Here is a 22,072-nt window from a genome sequence, read left to right on the forward strand (position 1 = left end):
GTCCCGAGGGGGGGGGGGAGGGGGAGGGGAGAGTGTCCTGGGGGGGGGGAGGGGGAGGGGAGAGTGTCCCGGGGGGGGGAGGGGAGGGGAGAGTGTCCCGGGGGGGGAGGAGGGGGAGGGGAGAGTGTCCCGGGGGGGGGAGGGGGAGGGGAGAGGGTCCCGGGGGGGGGAGGGGAGGGGGAGGGGAGAGTGTCCCGGGGGGGGGGGAGGGGGAGGGGAGAGTGTCCCGGGGGGGGGGGAGGGGGAGGGGAGAGTGTCCCGGGGGGGGGGAGGGGAGAGTGTCCCGGGGGGGGGGGGAGGGGAGGGGGAGGGGAGAGTGTCCCGGGGGGGGGGGGAGGGGAGGGGGAGGGGAGAGTGTCCCGGGGGGGGGGGGAGAGCATAGAGAGATAGTAGTGTCCCGGGGGGGGGGGGGGGAGGGGGAGGGGAGAGTGTCCCGGGGGGGAGGGGGGGAGAGTGTCCCGGGGGGGGGGAGGGGAGAGTGTCCCGGGGGGGGGGGGGGAGGGGAGGGGGAGGGGAGAGTGTCCCGGGGGGGGGGGGGGAGGGGGAGGGGAGAGTGTCCCGGGGGGGGGGGGGGAGGGGAGGGGAGAGTGTCCCGGGGGGGGGGGGGGAGGGGAGGGGGGGAGAGTGTCCCGGGGGGGGGGGGGGAGGGAGGGAGGGGAGAGTGTCCCGGGGGGGGGGGGGAGGGGAGGGGAGAGTGTCCCGGGGGGGGGGGGGGGAGGGGGAGGGGAGAGTGTCCCGGGGGGGGGGGGAGGGAGTGTCCGGGGGGGGGGAGGGGAGAGTGTCCCGGGGGGGGGGGGGGGAGGGGAGGGGAGGGGAGAGTGTCCGGGGGGGGGGGGGGAGGGGAGAGTGCGGTGAGGGGAGGGGAGAGTGTCCGGGGGGGGGGGGGAGGGGAAGGGGAGGGGAGAGTGTCCCGGGGGGGGGAGGGGAGGGGAGAGTGTCCGGGGGAGGAGGGGAGAGTGTCCGGGGGGGGGGGGGAGGGGAGGGGAGGGGAGAGTGTCCGGGGGGGGGGGGGGAGGGGGAGAGTGTCCGGGGGGGGGGGGAAGGGGAGGGGAGAGTGTCCGGGGGGGGGGGAGGGGAGGGGGAGGGAGAGTGTCCGGGGGGGGGGGGGGAGGGGAGGGGAGAGTGTCCCGGGGGGGGGAGGGGAGGGGAGAGTGTCCCGGGGAGGGGAGAGTGTCCCGGGGGGGGGGGGGGGGGGGGGGGGGGGGGGGGGGAGGGGGGAAGAGTGTCCCGGGGGGGGGGGGAGGGAGGGGAGGGGAGAGTGTCCGGGGGGGGGGGGGGAGAGAGTGTCCCGGGGGGGGGGGGGGGGGGAGGAGGGGAGGGGAGAGTGTCCGGGGGGGGGGGGGAGGGGGGGGAGGGGAGGGAGAGAGTGTCCCGGGGGGGGGGCGGGGGGGGGAGGGGAGAGTGTCCCGGGGAGGGGAGAGTGTCCCGGGGGGGGGGAGGGGAGGGGAGGGGAGAGTGTCCCGGGGGGGGGGGGGAGGGGAGGGGAGAGTGTCCCGGGGGGGGGGGGGGAGGGGAGGGGAGAGTGTCCCGGGGGGGGGGGGGGGGGGGGAGGGGAGAGTGTCCCGGGGGGGGGGGGGGAGGGGAGGGGAGAGTGTCCGGGGGGGGAGAAAGAGTGGAGAGTGTCCGGGGGGGGGAGGGGAGAGTGTCCGGGGGGGGGGGGGAGGGGAGGGGAGGGGAGAGTGTCCCGGGGGGGAGGAGGGGAGAGTGTCCGGGGGGAGGAGGGGAGAGTGTCCGGGGGGGAGGGGGGGGGAGGGGAGGGGAGAGTGTCCGGGGGGGGAGGGGAGGGGAGAGTGTCCGGGGGGGGGGGGGGGGGGGAGAGTGCCAGGGGAGGGGAGAGTGTCCGGGGGGGGGGGGGGAGAGTGTCCGGGGGGGGGGGAGGGAGGGAGAGTGTCCGGGGGGGGGGGGGGAGGGGAGGGGAGAGTGTCCCGGGGGGGGAGGGGAGGGGAGAGTGTCCGGGGAGGGGAGAGTGTCCCGGGGGGGGGGGGGGGGGGCGGGAGGGGAGAGTGTCCCGGGGGGGGGGAGGGGAGGGGAGAGTGTCCCGGGGGGGGGAGAGAGTGTCCGGGGGGGGGGAGGGGAGGGGAGAGTGTCCGGGGGGGGGGGGAGGGGAGAGTGTCCGGGGGGGGGGGGGGGGAGGGGAGGGGAGGGGAGAGTGTCCGGGGGGGGGGGGGGGGGAGGGGAGGGGAGGGGAGAGTGTCCCGGGGGGGGGAGGGGAGGGGAGGGGAGAGTGTCCCGGGGGGGGGAGGGGAGGGGAGAGTGTCCCGGGGTGGGGGGGGAGGAGGGGAGGGGAGAGTGTCCCGGGGTGGGGGGGAGGAGGGGAGGGGAGAGTGTCCCGGGGTGGGGGGAGGGGAGGGGAGAGTGTCCCGGGGAGAGGGGAGAGGGGGGGGGGGGGGGAGGGGAGAGGGGAGGGGAGAGGGGGGGGGGGGGAGAGGAGAGGGGGGGGAGGGGAGAGGGGAGGGGAGAGGGGGGGGGAGGGGAGGGGGGGGGGAGGGGAGAGGAGAGGGGAGGGGGGGAGAGGGGGGGGGGGGGGAGAGGAGAGGGGAGGGGGGGAGAGGAGAGGGGAGGGGAGAGAGAGTGTCCCGGGGGGGAGGGGGAGGGGAGAGAGTGTCCCGGGGGGGAGGGGGAGGGGAGAGAGAGTGTCCGGGGGGGGGGGGGGGGAGGGGGAGGGGAGAGAAGAGAGAGTGTCCCGGGGGGGGGGGGGGGGGAGGGAGAGAGAGAGTGTCCCGGGGGGGGGGGGGGGGGGGGGGGGGAGAGAGAGTGTCCCGGGGGGGGGGGGGGGGGGGGGAGAGAAGAGTGTCCCGGGGGGGGGGGGGAGAGAAGAGTGTCCCGGGGGGGGGGGGGAGAGAAGAGTGTCCCGGGGGGGGGGGGGAAGGGAAGAGTGTCCCGGGGGGGGGGGGGGGGGGGGGGGGGGGAAGGGAAGAGTGTCCCGGGGGGGGAAGGGAAGAGTGTCCCGGGGGGGGAGAGAATGTCCCGGGGGGGAGAGGGGGCCGAGGGAGAGAATGTCCCGGGGGGGAGAGGGGGTCGAGGGACTGTCGCGGGGCGGGGGGGGGGGGGGGAAGAGTGGTCTGAGGAGTATAGGAAATAAGACACATGAGCAGAGAGCACAGATTGACACTTGGACGTACGATATTATAGCTATTACTGAGGCATGACTGAAAGAAGAGCAGGTATAGCAGCTCAACATTCCTGGTTACAGGGTTTTCAGACGGGATAGAGAGGGGTTAAAATGGAGGGGAAGGCAGTTTTGATTTAAAAAAACAATTATAGCTCTGAGAATGGAAGATATATTAGAGGGATCATCAAACGAGGCCATGTGGGTTGAATTAAAGAACAAAAAAGGGGCAATCACACTACTGGACGTGTACTGTAGACCCCCAAGCAGTCAGAGGACGATAGAAGAACAAATATGTGGCAAATTGCTGCGAAGTGCATAAACTATAGAGCTGTAATAGTGGGGGATTTCAACTACCCTAATATTAACTGGGAAAAAAGGGTAGTGTGAATGGCAGAGGATATGCAATTCCTAAAATGCATTCAGGAGAACTTCTTTAGCCAGTATGTAACAAGCCCAACAAGGGAGAGGACGGATCTGGCCTTTGTTTTGGGGAATGAAGAGGGGCAGGTGGAAAGGGTATTAGTGGGAGAGCATGTTGGTGCTGGTTATCATAAATCAGTAAGATTTTGGGTTGTTATGGAAAAGGACAAAGTGGGACCAGGAATAAAAGTTCTCAATTGGGGTAAAGCCAATTTTGCTGAGCTGAGATGGGATTTGGCCAAAGTGGATTGGAAATGGCTACTTGATGGTAAATCAGTGTCAGAGCAGTGGGAAGCATTCAAGGAGGATATCCTGAGGGTACAGAGCAAGTTTGTTCCCTTTATAAAAGGAAAAGGGGGCACTAACAAATAGTGAGCTCCCTGGATGTTCAGGGAGATATAGGGTACGATAAAGAAAAAAAGGGAAGCTTATCTCATACTGAGAACGCAACACTACAGACACTCTCTGGAGGAGTATAAGAAGTGCAAGGGTGCAATTAAAAAAGATATCAGCAAAGCAAAGAGGGAGCATGAAAGAATGTTGGCAAGTAAAATTAGGGAAAACACAAAGATGTTTTGTAAATACATTAAGAGCAAGAGGATAACTAGAGAAAGAGTGGGGCCTATTAGAGACCATAAAGGAAATCTGTATGTGGAGGCGGAAGATGTGGCTCGGATTCTGAGTGAATACTTTGCATCCGTTTTCACAAAAGAGAGGGGCTATGCAGACATTGCAATAAGGGAGGAGGAGTGTGAAATATTAGATAAACATAGTGAGAGAGGAAGTATTAAGGGGCTTAGCAGCTTTGAAAGTGGATAAATCATCGTGCCCAGATGAAATGTATCCCAGGATGTTAAGACAAGCAAAAGCGGAGGCTCTGACCATCATTTCCAATCCTCTCTGGCTACAGGTGTGATGCCAGAGGAATGGAGGATTGCAAATGTTGTACATTTGTTTAAAAAGGAAGAAAGGGATAGATCAAATAATTACAGTCTAGTCAGCCTAACCTCAGTGGTTGGCAAATTATTGGAAAAAATCCTGAGGGATAGGATAAATCTTTTGGGAAAAACATGGATTAATCAAGGACAGTCAGCATAGATTTGTCAAGGGAATGTTTTGTCTAACTTGCATTTTTCCAGGAGGTAACCAGGAGGGTCGATGAGGGCAGTGCGTATGATGCAGTGTATATGGATTTCAGCAAAGCTTTTGAAAAGGAACCACATGGCAGACTGGTCACGTAAGTAATAGGCCATGGGATCCAGGACAAAGTGGCAAGTTGGATCTAAAAGAGCCAGGAAGCAAAGGATAATGGTTGATGGTGTTTTTGTGACTGGCAGGCGGTATACAGTGGGGTTCTGCAGTGCTCATTGCTGGGTCCCTTGCTTTTTATGGTATATGTCAATGAATTGGACTTGAATGTTGGTGGTATGATTAAAAAGTTTAAAGATGACACTAAAATAGGCTGTACGGTTGATAATGAAAAAGAAAGCTGCAGACTGCAGGAAGATATCAATGTACTGGTCAGGTGGGCAGAACAGTGGCAAGTGGAATTCAATCCGGATAAGTGTGAGGTAATGCATTTGGGGAGGCATAACAAGGCAAGGGAATATACATTAAAGGGTACCACACTGAAAAGTGTAGAGGAATAAAGGGAGCTTGGAGCGCAGGTCTACAGAACCCTGAAGGTAGCAGGACAGGTAGATAAGGTGATTAAGAAAGCACATGGAATAGTTGCATTTATTAATCAAGGCATGGAATACAAGAGCAAGGAGGTTATGCTTGAATTGTATAAAACATTGGTTAGGCCGCAGCTGGAGTATTGCGTGCAATTCTGGTCACCACATTACAGGAAAGATGTGATTGCACTGAAAAGGGTGCAGAGGAGATTTACAAGAATGCTTCCTGGACTGGAGAATTTAGGCTATGAGGAAAGATTGGAGTTGCTGGTCTGTTTTCTTTGGAACAGGAGGCTAAGTGGAGACCTGATTGAGGTGCAGAAAATTAGCACGCACTTATTTGACTAAAAATGGCCATCCTTTGTCTATGGTCCTCTTGGAGGATAAGCCACACCCTGAAGTTTCTCTGGAATGTGTAATGGGAACCGCCCAGCCCAAGGTCTCACTGACTTTGCAAATTGTAACTCGATCCTCTTTCACTTCCAGAAGCCACAGAGGATAGATCTCCCCAGAAGCCACCAAGTGCTAGCCGAAGTCCCTTACCCCAGCGCAAGTACGTCCCTGCCCCCAGCCAAAGTCTCTTGCCCCCCCAGCGCAAGTGCTGCCTCCCCCAACCGGAGTCCCGCACCCCAGTGCAAGTGCATGACCTTACCCCACCCACCGCCCACAATAGAGGGGGTATTGTGTACGCATTGTTAACTGTTTTATTGGGTATGAACTGAATAGTGACAATATAGTGACGTCTGGATTTCATCCGCTCCAACGATGTCCCTTGTAGGGGGTTGTAAGAAGGTAATCTGTCTTCCCTGAGCTCCCTCTCTCCCCTCCGATTTCCCCCTCCCCCCTCCCCCCTCCCCCCTTCCCCTGCTCCAGGCTCTCTCCTCCCCCTCCGTCCTGCACCATCTGCTGGGTTGGGGCTGCAAAAGGCTGCTCGGTCAGTGGCTCAGCGGGCAACGTGGTGGATGGGAATGATTCAGATCCGGAGGCTACTCTTCTGCTTTGGGCGGGAGGCATCAGGGGCGGGCACTCCACAGCACAAATAGTCACTGATAAAATTAGGAGGAGCCTGGATAGAGTGGATAGGAGAGACCTGTTTCCCTCGGCAGAGGGGGTCAACAACCAGGGGATATAGATTTAAAGTAACTGGGGGGAGGTTTAGAGGAGAAATGAGGGAAAATGTCTTCACCCAGAGGATGGTGGGGGTCTGGAACTTACTGCCTGAAAGGGTGGTAGAGGCAGAAACCCTCAACATTTAGAAGATACTTCGATGTGAACTTAAAGTGCCATAACCTACAGGGCTACGGACCAAGAGCTGGAAAGTGGGATTAGGCTGGAGAGCTCTTGGTCGGCCGGTGCGGATACGATGGGCCAAAATGGCCGCCTCCTGTGCTGTAAATTTCTATGATTCTATGAAGGGAAAATATATAAGCAAATCTACAAAATGAGTAAAAGACATATAATTATGGAAGTATTCATCTACACCAAATAATCTGTTAAGAAGAGGTAGGGAAAGGGGAAAGAGGTAGGGATGGAGAATTGATAGTGTTCAGGACTCCTTGCTGACCCAGTACATAATAAGCCCAACAGGAGAGGAATCATTGATGGATCTATAATGGGTAATGAACCAGAGCAGTTAAGAGAAGTGAGCTTGGGTGAAAATCTAGACAATATTGATTACAGCATAAAAAGGTTTAGGATAGCGATTGAGAAAGAGAAAAGTAGTAGATTGGAAAACGCTGATGTTGAGTTGTTGAGAATAGAACTGAGGAAGATAAACTGGAACAGAATATTGACAGAGATAGAGCAGCAGTGGGGAATATTTATAAAGGTGATCAATAGAAAATAGATCAGTAGAAATATATTCTACTAAAAACAAGAACAAACAACCAACAATGAAACACCATAGTTGAACAGCAATAAGGGCAAAACTGAACCTGAAGAAAAAGGCAGACATTGAGTACAGCATCAGTAAAGGAAAGGATGGCAAATGGTTGGGAAAGAAGTAATTAAAAAAAGGGCAGGCAAAGTGGAACTGTGCAATTAATTATCAAGGACTATAAAAAAAAATTGGTGAAGTATTCTACTGATACGTGAAGAACAAAAGGTAATACAGGATAGGGACAGGGCCACTAAAGGATGCACCCGGAAAGGTGGTAAAGGCAGAAACCCTCACCACATTTAAAAGGTGCTTGGATGGGCACTTGAAGTGCCATAACCTGCAGAGCTGGTTAGTGGGATTAAACTGGATAACCTCTTGTTGGCTGCCGCAGATACGATGGTAAGTAGGGAATCTAATACTAGTCTCCTGGACTAGTTTCCATCGCATGGATGGGTCGGAGAGGAATTTTCCCAGATTTTTTTCCCCAATTGGCATGGAATTTTATCTGATTTTTTTTGCCTCTCTCAGGAGATCGCATGGCTCCGGGTGTGGTGGAGTGTAAAATGTTGCGATACATTGGTTGTTGCAGTTGTGTGGGGCGGACTGGTTGGGCCGATGCTCTTTACCTGTCCGTCATTGTTCATAGGTTTATATGTAACCTTCAGGGCTACTGACCAAGGGCCGTGCGGATCTTTGTCGGCCGGCACCGACACGATGGGCCGAAATGGCTTAGTTCTGCGATGTAAATTTCTATAAACTCACAGGTAGTGACAGAAATATCGAAGAATTACTTTTCCTCCGTTTCTATCAGGTAGGCTAACAAGATCTTTTTTGATCTCTTCTAATGCCATTTAAGTTTTGTGGGAAAAACAATTGACAAACTAGTTATAGTTAGAGAATAAACCATGCCTGGATATATTTCTTCGCACATACTAAAAGAAGCAAGGGAACCAATAGCCGAGGCAATAATATATTTACTCGCGAAACGGCAGTACAACTTCAAAATTTGCTGATGATGCCAAATTGGGGATTACAGTTAATACTGAGGGGGGTTGTGAAAACACAAGATGTTAGTAAACTTGTATGATCGGTGTGTAAATGGCAAATTAATTTTAATATAGATAGGTGTGAAATAGTGCATTTGTTATCAGGAATAAGGAGACCACAGACTCCTGGGAAAGTAATTGTCTAAATGGTTTAGACACCAGAACTGAGAGGTTATAAGTATCTGGAATGAGTGACCATGCTGGGGCTCTTCTCTCCAGAAAAGTGAAGGCTGAGTGGTGACATGGTGGCCATTACAGAAACGTGGTTGCAGGGTGATCAAGACTGGGAATTAAACATACAGGGGTATCTGACGATTCGGAAAGATAGACAAGAAGGGAAAGGAGGTGGGGTAGCTCTGTTAATAAAGGATGATATCAGGGCAGTTGTGAGAGACGATATTGGCTCGAATGAACAATATGTTGAATCATTGTGGGTGGAGATTAGAGATAGTCAGGGGAAAAAGTCACTGGTGGGCGTAGTTTATAGGCCCCCAAATAATAACTTCACGGTGGGGCGGGTTATAATCAAGGGAATAATGGAGGCATGTGAAAAAGGAACGGCAGTAGTCATGGGGGATTTTAACCTACATATGGATTGGTCAACTCAAATCGCACGGGTTAGCCTGGAGGAGGAATTCATAGAATGCATACGGGATTGTTTCTTAGAACAGTGTGTAACAGAACCTACAAGGGAGCAAGCTATCTTAGATCTGGTCCTGTGTAATGAGACAGGAAAAATAAACGATCTCCTCGTAAAAGATCCTCTCGGAATGAGTGATCACAATGTGGTTGAATTTGTAATACAGATTGAAGATGAAGTTGTGTCAGAAACGAGCGTACTATGCTTAAACAAAGGGGACTACAGTGGGATGAGGGCAGAGTTGGCTAAAGTAGACTGGAAACATAGACTAAACGGTGGCACAATTGAGGAACAGTGGAGGACTGTTAAGGAGCTCTTTCATAGTGCGCAACAAAACTATATTCCAGTGAAAAAGAAGGGCGGTAAGAGAAGGGATAACCAGCCGTGGATAACCAAAGAAATAAAGTAGAGTATCAAATCAAAGATCAATGCATATAAGGTGGCCAAGGTTAGTGGGAAACTAGAGGATTGGGAAAAATTTTAAACGACAGCAAAGAATGACTAAAAAAGCAATAAAGAAAGGAAAGATAGATTACAAAGGTAAACTTGCGCAAAACATAAAAACAGATAGTAAAAGCTTTTACAGATATATAAAACGGAAAAGAGTGACTAAAGTAAATGTTGGTTCCTTAGAAGATGAGAAGGGGGATTTAATAATGGGAAATGTGGAAATGGCTGAGACCTTAAACAATTATTTTGTTTCGGTCTTCACAGTGGAAGACACAAAAACCATGCCAAAAATTGCTGGTCACAGGAATGTGGGAAGGGAGGACCTTGAGACAATTACTATCACTAGGGGGGTAGTGCTGGACAGGCTAATGGGACTCAAGGTAGACAAGTCCCCTGGTCCTGATGAAATGCATCCCAGGGTATTAAGAGATGGCGGAAGTTATAGCAGATGCATTCGTTATAATCTACCAAAATTCTCTGGACTCTGGGGAGGTACCAGCGGATTGGAAAGCAGCTAATGTAACGCCTCTGCTTTAAAAAAAAAGGGGGCAGACAAAAGGAAGGTAACTATAGGCCGGTTAGTTTAACATCTGTAGTGGGGAAAATGCTTGAAACTATCATTAAGGAAGAAATAGCGGGACATCTAGATAGGAATCGTGCAATCAAGCAGACGCAGCATGGATTCATGAAGGGGAAATCATGTTTAACTCATTTACTGGAATTCTTTGAGGATATAACGAGCATGGTGGATAGAGGTGTACTGATGGATGTGGTGCATTTAGATTTCCAAAAGGCATTCGATAAGGTGCCACACAAAAGGTTACTGCAGAAGGGAGGTACGCAGAGTCAGAGGAAATGTATTAGCATGGATAGAGAATTGGCTGGCGAACAGAAAGCAGAGAGTCGGGATAAATGGCTCCTTTTCAGGTTGGAAATCGGTGGTTAGTGGTGTGCCACAGGGATCGGTGCTGGGACCACAACTGTTTACAATATACATAATGACCTGGAAGAGGGGACAGAGTGTAGTGTAACAAAATTTGCAGATGACACAAAGATTAGTGGGAAAGCGGGTTGTGTCGAGGACACAGAGGCTGCAAAGAGATTTGGATAGGTTAAGCGAATGGGCTAAGGTTTGGCAGATGGAATACAATGTCGGAAAGTGTGAGGTCATCCACCTTGGGGGGGAGGGAAACAGTAAAAGGGAATATTATTTGAATGGGGAGAAATTACAACATGCTGAGGTGCAGAGGGACCTGGGGGTCCTTGTGCATGAAACTCTTTTGAGTTTACCTGCGAAAACATAAAACATTAAACGGTGCCACCCGACCTGGGTGACACTCCAGACATTTACAAGGCCCTTTTTTTTTTTCCCCCCCTTTTTTTTTTGTGTTTTTCTTTTTTTGGTTTTTTTTTTGGGCACTAAATTCGCAATTTTCCCCAGTGCCCCCTATAAAAGGGAAGGGGACACTAAAAACACCGGCAATTAAAACAAATTAAACTTTAAAACGTAAAATCAAATTAAAATTTGGTTGCCGGGCGTGATGATGCACTCCAGTCCCTCCGGTGCCCACCTCTCGCGGAAGGCCGCGAGCGTACCGGTGGACACCGCGTGCTCCATCTCCAAGGACACCCTGGACCGGATGTAAGAGCGGAAGAGAGGCAGGCAGTCAGGTTGAACGACCCCCTCGACCGCCCGCTGCCTGGACCGGCTTCCTTGTGCATGAATCCCAAAAGTTAGTTTGCAGGTGCAGCAGGTAATCAGGAAGGCGAATGGAATGTTGGCCTTCATTGCGAGAGGGATGGAGTACAAAAGCAGGGAGGTCCTGCTGCAACTGTATAGGATATTGGTAAGGCCGCACCTGGAGTACTGCGTGCAGTTTTGGTCACCTTACTTAAGGAAGGATATACTGGCTTTGGAGGGATTACAAAGACGATTCACTAGGCTGATTCCGGAGATGAGGGGGTTACCTTATGATAGATTGAGTAGACTGGGTCTTTACTCGTTGGAGTTCAGAAGGATGAGGGGTGATGTTATAGAAACATTTAAAATCCTGAAAGGGATAGACAAGATAGAGGCAGAGAGGTTGTTTCCACTGGTAAGGGAGACTAGAACTAGGGGGGCACAGCCTCAAAATACGGGGGAGCCAATTTAAAACCGAGTTGAGAAGGAATTTCTTCTCCCAGAGGGTTGTGAATCTGTGGAATTCTCTGCCCAAGGAAGCAGTTGAGGCTAGCTCATTGAATGTATTCAAGTCACAGATAGATAGATTTTTAACCAATAAGGGAATTAAGAGTTACGGGGAGAGGGCGGGTAAGTGGAGTTGAGTCCACGGCCAGATCAGCCATGATCTTATTGAATGGCGGAGCAGGCTCGAGGGGCTAGATGGCCTACTTCTGTTCCTAATTATTATGTTCTTATGACATCATTGAGATCTTAGACATAGAGAATATTTTACCATTTGGGGTAGTCCAAAATTAGGGTCATAAATAGAAGATACTCACTGATAAATTCAATAAGGAATTCAGGGAAACCTGTTTACCCAGAGAGTGGGTAGACTATAGAGCTTACTAGCACATGGAGTAGTTCCGATGAATAGCAGAGTGCTTTAGGGGTAAGCTAGATAAGTACATGAGGGAGAAAGGAATAGAAGGATATGATAGGCTGTGGTGAAGTAAGGTGACAGGATGCTTGTGTGGAGCAGAAACACTCCCATGGACCTGTTGGGCCCAATGGCCTGTTTCTGTACTGTACATACTATGTAATTCTATGGTGAATTCTGAAAAGACACGGTACAGCACTCAAAACAATCTTCAGCAATGGGCTGGGTGTCAGAGGGTCAAAACTCTGACCGATCATCCCCACCGATCTGAAGGACTTGTGCCAAATGGATGTTGGGAGTTCAAACACAGTCCTTGGTGAGAGGTCAGATTTGTACCAAATTAGGCCCTAAATCGGCAGACTTTAAAAGCCTCTTTAAACCCTCTCTCTCTAAGTGATATCAGTCCAATACAACCATAACCCATTCTCTCCTGCTCAATCTGTGTGTGTCCAACTATAATTTGTGTTTGTGTTCGTCTGAATGCTTGTGTATGTATCTGTGTTTTTCTATATGTGCATGTTTCTATATATCTGTGTATTTGTGTCAGAATATCTATAATTGTGTCTGTGTGTGAGAATGTAGAAACACAAACATTCTTAGCTAACAAAAATCTATCAATTTCAGTTTTGAAATGCTCAACTGACCCCTAAATGGGCTTTTGGAGTGACAGTTGAAGATTTCCACTACGCCTTGTGTGAACATGTGCTTCATAACATCACGCCTGAATGGCCTATTGCAAATTTAAAGGTTGTGCCCTCTTGTTCTGGGTTCCCCCACTAGAGGGAATAGTTTCACTCTCATTTTGACTAACTTGCTTCAGTGTTTTGCCGAGGTAACAGAGTGGCTGTAACAGTTGATGTTGTGTACATGGACTTTAAAAATATGTCTGATGTGGTACCACGTAATCGACTTTTCACCAAAATTGTAGCACGTGGGATAAAAGGGGCAGGAGCAGCAGGGATAGAAAACAAGAGTTGTGGTGAATTGGTGTTTTTCAGTCTATGGGAGGTATAGTGTTCCCCAGGGTTCAGTACTGGGGCAGCTGCTGTTTTTCAGTCTATGGGAGGTATACAGTGATGTTCCCCAGGGTACAGTACTGGGGCAGCTGCTGTTTTTCAGTCTATGGGAGGTATACAGTGATGTTCCCCAGGGTTCAGTACTGGGGCAGCTGCTGTTTTTCAGTCTTGGGTCCCCTCCTTTCATCCCCATCGCTCAGGTCCCTCTCTGATCTCAGGCCTTGGGTCACTGCTCCTTTCATCCCCGTCGCTCAGGTCCCTCTCTGAACTCGAGCCTCGGGTCCCCGCTCCTTTCATCCCCATCGCTCAGGTCCCTCTCTGATCTCGGATCACTGCTCCTTTCATCCCCATCGCTCAGGTCCCTCTCTGATCTCAGGCCTCTGGTCCCCACTCCTTTTATCCTCATCGCTCAGGTCCCTATCTGATCTCACGCCTCGGGTCCCCTCCTTTTATCCCCATCGCTCAGGTCCCTCTCTGATCTCAGGCCTCGGGTCACTGCTCCTTTTATCCCCATCGCTCGGGTCGCTCTCTGATCTCAGGCCTCGGGTCCCCGCTTCTTTTATCCCCGTCGCTCTCTGATCTCAGGCCTCGGGTCCATTCATTTTATCCCACCGCTCAGGTCCCACTCTTACTCTTATCGATCTGTTTTCATTGGGACAGAGGAGGCTGAGGGGAGACCTGTTTGAGGTGTATATAATGATGAGGGGCCTGGATAGAGTGGATAGGATGGACCTGTTTCCCTTGGCAGAGGGGTCAAGAAACAGGAGACATAGATTTTAAGTAATTGGGGTGAGGTTCAGAGGGGAATTGTCTTCACTCAGAATGTGGTGGGGTCTGGAACTCACTGCCTGAAATGGTGGTAGAGGCACAAACCCTCATCACATTTAAAAATACTTGGATGTGCATTTAAAGTGCCGTAACCTACGGGGCTACGGACCAAGAGCTGGAACGTGGTATTAGGCCGGATAGCTCTTGGTCGGCCGGTGCGGACACAATGGGCCGAAATGGCCTCCTGTCGTGCTGTAAATTTCTCTGAGTGGGACTAGCTGGGATACTCTCGCAGAGAGCCGTGATGGGCTGAATGGCCTCCTTCTGTGCATAACCATTCGAGGATTGTATTTCAATCCACTACAGACATAACCCATTCTCTCCTGGGCTGTTTGCGAGTGTGGGTATGTGTTTCTGTATGTTTGTGCAGGTGTGTTTCAGTGTGGGTATGTGTTTCTGAATGTGTGGGTATGTGTGTGTAGGTGTGTTTCAGTGCGTGTGTGTGTTTCTGAATGTGTGTAGATGTGTTTCTGCCTGTGTATGTGTATCTGTATGTATATCAGTCTATATACAGACACACAGAACCCTACCTAACTAAAATCTATCAACCTGAGTCTTGAATTTTTCAATTGGGCTCCAGCCTCAACAGATTTTTGGGAGAGAATTCAGATTTGTGCTACCATCTGTGAACAAGTGCTTCCTGACATCACACCTGAACGGCCGAGTTTTATTGTGAAGAGTGTGCACCTTTTTCTGAACTCTCGCACCAGATGAAGTATTATCTCTCTCAATTATCTTAACCATCTCAATGATGTCGCTCATAATTTTCTATATTGAAGTTTAGGAACAGAAATGGTATAGAGCTGGGAGGGGAACAGAGTAAGATTGGTAATGACAGGTAATGTAGAGGGAGCTCTATTTTGTACCGGCCCTGGGAATGCTCGATGCTGCCACTCTGTATAAAGTAGAGGTAGGAACAGAAGCAGGCAATTCAGCCCCTCGAGCCTGTTCACTGAGATCATCGTTGATATGTATTTTATCCTTATCCTTATCCATTTTATATGCTTGCCTGGCAAAAACCTATTGATCTCGGATTTAAAATTATTTTATGTCCTAGCACCTGCTACTTTTTGTGGGAGAGAATCCCACACTTTTACCACCCTTTACATAAAGAAGTGTTTCCTTAATTATCTCGAACGGCCTGGCTTTGATTTTAAGTTTGTGTCCCCTTCTGCTGCAATCCTCCACTAACAAAAAAAGTATCCATCTATCTGAATAATTCCTTTCCACATCCTAAAAACCTGAATCAAATGAAATCAACCCTTCACCTTCTGTATTCAATGGAATTCAAGCCCAGTTTATGTAATTTCTCCTCATAATTTAACCCTTGGAGCCCAAGTAACAGTCTGGTGAATCAGTGCTGTGCTCCCCCCTCCACAGTCAATATACCCTCCCTGAGATGTGGTGCCCAGAACTGAATGCAGTTCTCCAGATGGGGTCTTTCCAGAGCTCTGTACAGCTGAAGTGCCAACAATCCATTAGCCGTTTGTTATTTTTGTACCTGTCCACGAACTTTCACTAGTTTAACTACTTGGACCCCTAAATCTCTCTGCTCATCCACAGCTCCTAGCTTCTCACCAGTTACAGATGTGTGTGGGTCTGTGTGTATGTGTGAACACCTGTCTGTGTGCGTGTGTGGGTCTGTGTGTATGTGTGTACACCGGTCTCTGTTTGGGTCTGTGTGTGCTTGTCTGTGTTCCACCTTCCCCTTGTTCCATTCATTTCTAAATACTGTTCAATATCGCTGTGTCTGGGTCATTCACCTCCCCAGAAGATGCTGAATTTTCTGTTTAAATTGGTGCATTCTGATTAATTTGAATCTGGTATTTAACAGCTGCAAGCAGCAAGGGGGAGGGGGTTGGGTGTGGTGAGAAGTGAGCTTGGGTGAAAATCTCGACAATATTGATTACAACATAATAAGGTGTAGGAGAGTGATTTGAGAAAGACAAAAGTAATCGATTGGACAACGCTGATGAGAATGTAACTGGGGAAGATAAAACTGGAACAGAATATTGACAGAAATAGATCAGGGGGAAATAATTAAAAAGGTGATCAATTGAGTTCAGGAGGAATATATTCCAGTAAAAGACGAAGAAATGAACCAATAATGAAACACCATGGATGAATAAAGAGATAAGGACAAAACTTGAAACTGAAGAAAAAGGCAGACACTGAGCACAGTAAAGGACAGGATGTCAAAAGGAGTAGTAAGAGGTTGGGAAAGAAGTAAAACAAAATTAGGAATGCAAAGAGAACCTACACAATTAAATGATCAAATAATATAAAATAAATAGTAAAGTATTCTATAGACACCAACAAATGGTAAAACAGGATAGGGACAGGGCCACTAAGAAATGCACAAGATAAACTCATAGGCAATGGCAGCGAAAAGGCAGAAATATTGGAGAATGACTTTGCCAAAGTTGTTACCAGGTAGACTAACAAGGTGGATGTGACATTGCACGAGGAGATCAAAAAAGATATCGACATTTAAAATAGAAAGGGGGGAAATAATTGATAAACTATTAAACGCATGAGAGGATTACACTGTGGGTCTGGATGTATTACATTCACACACTGGGGGGAGCAGAGGTATATTCTATATACTCACGAATCGACAGTACAATTTCGAAGTGTAACGATGACACCAAATTCGGGATCAGTTAATACTGAGGAGGCCTTTGACAATACACGATGTTAATGAACTTGTATGTTGGGCATGGAAATGGGAAATTAATTCCAATATAAGATAGGTGTGAGGTGGTGCATCTTGGTAGTGGGAATAAAGAGGTTGGTAAATGAGTGTTTAAATGAGGGAGAGCAGTAAAGGGAGTGAGGGGGACAGATGCACAAATAATGAAAAGCAGGTTAAAAGGCCATGAAAATGCAAACGAAGCACTGGGGTTCATTTCTAGAGTAAGAGAATGTTCAATCTATATAGACCCTTGGATAGACCAAACTTGGAGTGCTGTGTACAGTCCTGCTCTCCATACTACACAAAGCATATAGAGACACTGGGGAAGGTGCAACACAGATTGAGAACGATGATACCAGAACTGAGGGGTTTAATATCCAGAATGACTGAACATGCTGGGGCTCATTCTCTAAAGAAGAGAAAGCTGAAGGATGATCATATAGAGACGTTTAAAATTATGAAAGAGTTTAATAGGGTCAATGTAGAGAAGATGTTACCATGTGTGGCAGTCCAAAAATAGATCATAAATATAAACTACTCACTAATAAAACCAATAAGGAATTCAGGAGAAAGCGCTTTATTCAGAGAGTGGTTAGAAAGTACAGCTTGCTAATATGTGGGGTAGTTAAGGTGAGCAGCTTAGATGCCTTTAAGGGGAAGCCAGATCAGAATATAAGGGAGAAAGGAATAGAAGGATATGCTGGCTGAATGAAGTAAGTTGGGAGGTGGTGGTGTGGAGCATTATCACCGGCATGGACCTGTGGGGCTGAATAGTCTGTTTCTTTGCTGTAAATATATATAATTCTCTGGTGAATTCTGAAAAAACACGATACAGCACTCGAAACAAACTTCAGCAAGGGCCTGGGTGTTACAGAGGGCCAAATTCTGACCTTGCACCCCTACCGATCTGAACAACTTGCACAAAATGAATGTGGGGAATTCAAAGACAGTCCTTGGTGAGAGATCAGATTTGTGCCAAACAAGGCCCTAAATCTTGCAAGGCTACGGGAAAAGGGCGGGGGAGTGGGACAAGCTGAGATATTCTTGCAGAGAGCCGGCACGGGCTAAATGGCCTTCTTCCATGCTGTAACCATTCTAGGATTCTATGAAATCGGCAGACTAGCTGTTGCATGCCTATCAAGTGCCTTCAAAAGCCTATTTAAAACCTCTTTTTGGTTTAAATTCACTACAGACATAACCCATTCTCTCCTGGTCCGTCTTCGTGTGTGGGTGTGTTTCTGTATGTGTATGTATGTGTATGTGTGTGTGGGTGTTTTCCCAGCATTGAAGCACTGAGCACACTCGATCAGCTCTGCTGGGCAGGTCACGTTGTTTGCATGCCACACACGAGACTCCCAAAGCAAGCGCTCTACTCAGAACTCCTTCACGGCAAACAAGCCAAAGGTGGGCAGAGGAAACGTTACAAGGAGACCCTCGAAGCCCCCCTGATAAAGTGCAACATCCCCACCGACACCTGTGGCTCTCGTATTGGTCTGTTCAGCCACCTAAGGACTCCTTTTAAAGTGGAAGCAACTCCCCCCCCCCCCCCCCCACCAGTCTCTCTCTCTCTCTCTCCCCCCTCCCCCCCACCCAGTCTCTGTGTCTCTCTCTCTCTCTCTCTCTCTCTCCCTTCCCCCCCCCCCAGTCTCTCTCTCCCCCTTCCCCCCCCAGTCTCTCTCTCTCTCTCCCCCCCAGTCTCTCTCTCTCTCCCTCCCCCCCCAGTCTCTCTCTCTCTCTCCCTCCCTCTCTTCCCCCCCCCCCTCCAGTCTCTCTCTCTCTCCCTCCCCCTCCAGTCTGTCTCTCTCTCTCTCCCTCCCCCCCCAGTCTGTCTGTCTCTCTCTCTCCCTCCCCCCCCAGTCTGTCTGTCTCTCTCTCTCTCTCTCTCCCTCCCCCCCAGCCTCTCTCTCTCCCCCTCCCCCCCAGCCTCTCTCCCTGCGGCACCCCACTAGTTACTATTTGCCAACCAGAGAATGATCCATTTATCCCGACTCTCTGTTTTCTGCTGGTTAGTCAATCCTCTATCCATGCGAATATATTACCCCAACCCTGTGATCTTTTATCTTGTACAGTAACCTTTTATGTGGCACCTTGTCAAATGCCTTCTGGAAATCCAAATACACCACATCCACTGGTTCCTCTTTATCCACCCTGTTCGTTACATCAAAGAACTCCAGCAATTTTGCAAACATGAGGGAAGTAATATTCGTGCCACACAAGTGCCAGGCAATGACCATCTCCAACAAGTGAGAGTCTAACCACTGTCCCTTGACATTCAGTGGCATTACTGTCACTGAATTTCCCACCGTCAACATCCTGGGGGTCACCATTGACCAGAAACTTAACTGGATCAGCCACATAAATACTGTGGCCACAAGAGCAGGTCAGAGGCTGTGTATTCTGCAGCGAGTGTCTCACCTCCTGACTCCCCAAAGTCTTTCCACCATATACAAGACACAAGTCAGGAGTGTGATGGAACACTCTCCACTTGCCTGGATGAGTTGCAGTTCCAACAACACAACATGCTTGACACCATCCACGACAAAGCAGCCCACTTGGTCGACACGCTACCCACCACCTTCAACATAGATGAATGATTTAGACGAAAGAATTGAGTGTAATATCTCCAAGTTTGCAGATGACATTAAGCTGGGTGGCGGTGTGACCTGTGAGGAGGATGCTAAGAGGCTGCAGGGTGACTTGGACAGTTAGGTGAGTGGACAAAGGCATGGCAGATACAGTTATAATGTGGATAAATGTGAGGTTATCCACTTTGGTGGCAAAAACAGGAAGGCAGAATATTATCTGAATGGTGACAGATTAAGAAAAGGGAAAGTGCAACGAGACCTGGGTGAAATGGTGCATCAGTCATTGAAGGTAGGCATGCAGATACAGCAGGTGGTGAAGAAGGCAAATTGCATGTTGGCCTTCATAGCGAGAGGATTTGAGTATGGGATCAGGGAGGTCTTACTGCAGTTGTACAGGGCCTTGGTGAGGGCACACCTTGAGTAGTGTGTACAATTTTGGTCTCCTAATCTGAGGAAGGACATTCTTGCTATTAAGGGAGTGCAGCGAAGGTTCACCAGAATGATTCCTGGGATGGCAGGACTGACATATGAAGAAAGAGTGGATCGACTAGGCTTATATTCACTGGAATTTAGAAGAGAGGGGATCTCATAGAAACATATAAAATTAAGAAGGGACTGGACAGGTTAGATGCAGGAAGAATGTTCTCGATGTTGGGGAAGTCCAGAACCAGGGGTCACAGTCTAAGGATAAGGGGTAAGCCATTTAAGACCGAGATGAGGAGAAACTTTTTCATAGAATTGTGAACCTGTGGAATTCTCTACCACAGAGAGTTATTGAGGTCAGTTCATTGGATATATTCAAAAGGGAGTTAGATGTGGCCTTTATGGCTAAAGGGATCAAAGGGTATGGAGAGAAAGCAGGAATGGGGTTACTGAAGTTGCATGATCAGCCATGATCTTATTGAATGGTAGTGCAGGATCGAAGGGCCGAATGGCCTACTCCTGCAACTATTTTCTATGTTTCTATTGTTTCGATGTTTCACTCCCTCCACCACCGGCGCACCGTGGCTGCAGTTTGCACCATCTACAAGATGCACTGCAGCAACTCACCAAGGCTTCTCTGGCAGCACCTCCCAAACCCGTAACCTCTACCACCTAGACTGACAAGGGCAGCAGGCGCAGGGGAACATCACCACCTCCACGTTCCCCTCCGAGTCACACACCATCCTGACTTGGAAATATATCGCTGTTCCTTCATCGTCGCTGGGTCACAATCCTGGAACTCCCTCCCTAACAGCACTGTGGGAGCACCTTCACCACACGGACTGCAGCGGCTCACCACCACCTTCTCACGGGTGATCAGGGACGGGCAGTAAATGCTGGCCTTGCCAACGACGCCCACAACCCCAGGGAACCAATTGAAGCCGTCGCTCGGACCGAGTGTGACCTGCGACCTCGCTGTCAGCCACTTGGGCAATTTTGGAATCGGGCGCCAAGCCTGTTATTAGGGGACGGCGACCTCTGACCCGGGAACAGCGGTCAAGGTCAGGACTGCCCCTGGGAACCGTCGTGGAGGGGGAGACCTTCTGCTCACTGCATGGCCAATCAGGGACTGGCCGCTCACTGCCCAGCCAATCAGAGCGAAGGCCCATTGTCCTTTAACCCAATCAGCCCTCGCCCTCCCACCTGCCCCATTGTACCTCCCGGATCAATCTGAGCGCGGCCCCTCGCCGCCCCCCATTGTTCCCCCCCGGACCAATCAGAGCGCGGCCCCTCTCCCCTCCGGACCAGAGTATGGCCCCTTGCTGTCCCCCCCCCCCCCCCCCCCCCACAGCCGGACCAATCAGAGCACGGCCCTTCTCCCCCCACGGGGCCCATTGTCCCCCCCGGACCAATCAGAGCACGGCCATTCGCACCCCCCCCGCATCCCCCCCACGTGGCGTTGGTGAGGCCTACAAAAGGCCCAGCGGCAGCGAGAGGAGGCGGGAGTTCGTGACGTTGGTGAGGCCTACAGAAGGCCCAGCTGGTGCAGCTCCAGCCCTGAGAAAAAGCAAAAAAGTCAAAAAAAAATCAAAAGATGACGTCACAACCAAAGGGGTAAGTGATTGGTGAGTAGCTTTTTTTCTTTTTTATATCAGCAAGTAACCTCTTAACAGTGTTGTCGCCAAATTAAGTGTATCTAAGGGTTAAGTCATGGCAGGAGAGCTCGGTCACGTGATATAACAGAAGAATTAGGAACAGTAGGCCATCTAGCCCCTCGAGCCTGCTCCGCCATTCAACAAGATCATGGCTGATCTGGCCGTGGACTCAGCTCCAATTACCTGCCCGCTCCCCGTAACCCTTAATTCCCTTATTGGTTAAAAATCTATCTATCTGTAACTTGAATACATTCAATGAGCCAGCCTCAACTGCTTCCTTGGGCAGAGAATTCCACAGATTCACTACCCTCTGGGAGAAGAAATTCCTTCTCAACTCGGTTTTAAATTGGCTCCCCCGTATTTTGAGGCTGTTCCCCTCTAATTCTAGTCTCCCCGACCAGTGGAAACAACCTCTCTACCGCTATCTTATCTATCCCTTTCATTATTTTAAATGTTTCTATAAGATCACCCCTCATCCTTCTGAACTCCAACGAGTAAAGACCCAGTCTACTCAATCTATCATCATAAGGTAACCCCCTCATCTCCGGAATCAGCCTAGTGAATCGTCTCTGTACCCCCTCCAAAGCTAGTATATCCTTCCATAAGTAAGGTGACAAAAACTGCACGCAGTACTCCAGTTGCGGCCTTACCAATACCCTATACAGTTGCAGCAGGACCTCCCTGCTTTTGTACTCCATCCCTCTCGCAATGAAGGCCAACATTCCATTTGCCTTCCTGATTACCTGCTGCTGTGTGGGGGGCCTGACCCATCCACCTCCATGGCACGAACCTGGTATTGCAGTACTTCCAGGAACGGTGCAGTGGCTCTAGGCCTTTTGGCTAAGAGCATTGGCGCAGAGTGATCCTTGATGTGTGCAAGGTGTGGCGTTTGTGATTTGACAAAGAATTGGAACGATTGGCTACGAATTTCAAATTAAAAAAAAATAAATAAAAAAAAAAATAAGAGTTTCATGCACAAGGAGTGGTGGCAGCTGTGGCTCTGTTGGTAGCACTCTCGCCTCTAAGTCAGAAGGTTGTGTGTTCAAG

General features: G+C 50.4%; 2 protein-coding genes across 4 annotated transcripts in view; one reads left to right on the forward strand and one right to left on the reverse strand.

Moving 5' to 3' along the window:
- LOC139273405 (zinc finger protein 774-like) overlaps positions 1-22,072 on the reverse strand; it is a 55,325-nt gene that overhangs the window by 26,595 nt on the left and 6,658 nt on the right. The gene's annotated exons all lie outside the window — the stretch shown is intronic.
- The window catches only part of LOC139273403 (zinc finger protein 551-like), a 62,206-nt gene that overhangs the window by 1,551 nt on the left and 38,583 nt on the right, over positions 1-22,072 (forward strand). For both annotated transcript variants that reach the window (XM_070890277.1, XM_070890278.1), the window contains exon 2: positions 4,672-4,769. The gene's annotated coding sequence lies outside the window, so the exon portion shown is untranslated. The remainder of the gene's footprint in view (positions 1-4,671; positions 4,770-22,072) is intronic.

This window comes from Pristiophorus japonicus, chromosome 9 (assembly GCF_044704955.1).
Source record: "Pristiophorus japonicus isolate sPriJap1 chromosome 9, sPriJap1.hap1, whole genome shotgun sequence".
In the NCBI taxonomy this organism is placed as follows: domain Eukaryota; kingdom Metazoa; phylum Chordata; class Chondrichthyes; family Pristiophoridae; genus Pristiophorus; species Pristiophorus japonicus.